Source organism: Vigna unguiculata, unplaced genomic scaffold (genome assembly GCF_037176805.1).
Source record: "Vigna unguiculata cultivar grain cowpea cultivar isolate G323 ecotype 2 unplaced genomic scaffold, ASM3717680v1 ptg000496l, whole genome shotgun sequence".
Classification (NCBI taxonomy): domain Eukaryota; kingdom Viridiplantae; phylum Streptophyta; class Magnoliopsida; order Fabales; family Fabaceae; genus Vigna; species Vigna unguiculata.
This window is the reverse complement of record NW_028197126.1, coordinates 87,501-90,427: the sequence shown is the minus strand read 5'-3', so window position 1 is coordinate 90,427 and position 2,927 is coordinate 87,501.

Here is a 2,927-nt window from a genome sequence, read left to right as displayed (position 1 = left end):
GCGAAAACTTCTGGATAGGTATCCTACATCTGAACTGAATTCTTTCTGGTTAAAGAATATCTTTCTAGTTGCTCTGGAACAATTAGGAGATTCTCTAGAAGAAATACGGAGTTTTGCTTTTGGTAGCAACATGCTATGGGGTGGTGGTCCCGCTTATGGGGTCAAATCCATACGTTCTAAGAATAAATATTGGAATCTCATCGATCTCATAAGTATTATACCAAATCCCATCAATCGAATCGCTTTTTCGAGAAATACGAGACATCTAAGTCATCCAAGTAAAGCAATCTATTCCTTGATAAGAAAAATAAAAAACGTGAATGGTGATTGGATTGATGATCAAATAGAATCCTGGGTCTCGAACACTGATTCGATTGATGATAAAGAAAAAGAATTCTTGGTTCAGTTTTCTACCTTAACAACAGAAAAAAGGATTGATCAAATTCTATTGAGTCTTACTCATAGTGATCTTTTATCAAAGAATAACTCTGGTTATCAAATAAGTGAACAACCGGGAGCAATTTACTTACGATACTTAGTTGACATTCAAAAAAAGTATCTAATGATTTATGAATTCAATACATCCTGTTTAGTAGAAAGACGTATATTCCTTGCTAATTATCAGACAATTACTTATTCACACACCTTGTGGGGGGCTAATAGTTTGCATTTCCCATCTCATGGAAAACCCTTTTCGCTCCGCTTAGCCCTACCTCCCCCTAGTAGGGGTATTTTAGTGATAGGTTCTATAGGAACTGGACGATCCTATTTGGTCAAATACCTAGCGACAAACTCCTATGTTCCTTTCATTACAGTATTTCTGAACAAGTTCCTGGATAACAAGCCTAAGGGTTTTCTTATTGATAATAGTGACTATATTGATGATAGTGACGATATTGATGATAGTGACGATATTGATGATAGTGACGATAGTGACGATATCGACCGTGACCTTGATATGGAGCTGGAGCTTCTAACTATGATGAATACGCTAACTATGGATATGATGCCAGAAATAGACCGATTTTATATCACCTTTCACTTCGAATTAGCAAAAGCAATGTCTCCTTGCATAATATGGATTCCTAACATTCATGATCTGGATGTGACTGAGTCGAATTACTTATCCCTCGGTCTTTTAGTGAACTATCTCTCCAGGGATTGTGAAAGATGTTCCACTAGAAATATTCTTGTTATTGCTTCGACTCATATTCCCCAAAAAGTAGATCCAGCTCTAATAGCTCCGAATAAATTCAATACATGCATTAAGATACGAAGGCTTCTTATTCCACAACAACGAAAACACTTTTTCACTCTTTCATATACTAGGGGATTTCACTTGGAAAAGAAAATGTCCCATACTAATGGATTCGGGTCCACGACGATGGGTTCAAATGTACGAGATCTTGTAGCACTTAACAATGAGGCCCTATCGATTAGTATTATACAAAAAAAATCCATCATAGACACTAATATAATTAGTTCTGTTCTTCATAGACAAACTTGGGATTTCCGATCTCAGGTAAGATCGGTTCAGGATCATGGGATCCTTTTCTATCAGATAGGAAGGGCTGTTTCACAAAATGTACTTCTAAGTAATTGCTCCATAGATCCTATATCTATCTATATGAAGAAGAAATCATGTGACGGGGGGGATTCTTATTTGTACAAATGGTACTTCGAACTTGGAACGAGTATGAAGAAATTAACGATACTTCTTTACCTTTTGAGTTGTTCTGCCGGATCGGTCGCTCAAGACCTTTGGTCTCTACCCGGACCTGATGAAAAAAATGGGATCACATCTTATGGACTCGTTGAGAAGAATTATGATCTAGTTCATGGCCTATTAGAAGTAGAAGGCGCTCTGGTGGGATCCTCACGTACAGAAAAAGATTGCAGTCAATTTGATAAGGATCGAGTGACATTGCTTCTTCGGTCCGAACCAAGGAATCCCTTAAATAGGATTCAAAATGGATCTTATTCTATCGTTGATCAGAGATTTCTCTATGAAAAATATGAATCGGAGTTTGAAGAAGGGGGAGGAGTCCTCGACCCGCAACAGATAGAGGAGGATTTTTTCAATCACATCGTTTGGGCTCCTAGAATATGGCGCCCTTGGGGCTTTCTATTTGATTGTATTGAAAGGCCCAATAATTTGGGATTTCCCTATTGGGCCAGGTCATTTCGGGACAAGCGGATCATTTATGATGAAGAGGATGAGCTTCAAGAGAATGATTCAGAGTTCTTGCAGGGTGGAACCATGCAGTACCAGACACGAGATAGATCTTCCAAAGAACAGGGCTTTTTTCGAATAAGCCAATTCATTTGGGACCCCGTGGATCCACTCTTTTTCCTATTCAAAGATCAGCCTTTTGTCTCTGTGTTTTCACATCGACAATTCTTTACAGATGAAGAGATGTCAAGGGAACTTCTTACTTCCCAAACAAATCTTCCTACATCTATATATAAACACTGGTTTATCAAGAATACGCAAGAAAAGCATTTTGAATTGTTGATTCATTGCCAGAGATGGCTTAGAATCAATAGTTCATCATCTAAAGGATTTTTCCCTTCTAATACTCTATCTGAGAGTTATCAATATTTATCAAATCTGTTCCTATCTAACGAAGCGCTATTGGATCAAATGACAAAGACATTGTTGAGAAAAAGATGGCTTTTCCCAGATGAGATAGTTGTTGCTAGCTGCTCCAATAACGAATCATTGGTTTAACTGAATAACTAAAAAAAAAATAGATAGACCTTTCTTTCTCTTCGTCTCAGGTCGATGGATCTTCTCACTTGAAAGATCCCCTATATCGATAATACACATTCCAGTTGACCGAGCCTAATTCGAATTGTTTTGTTCCGAAGCAAAGAGATCCACGGGGCGGTTTGTCCTATTCAGATATTCACAACCAAGAAGTATT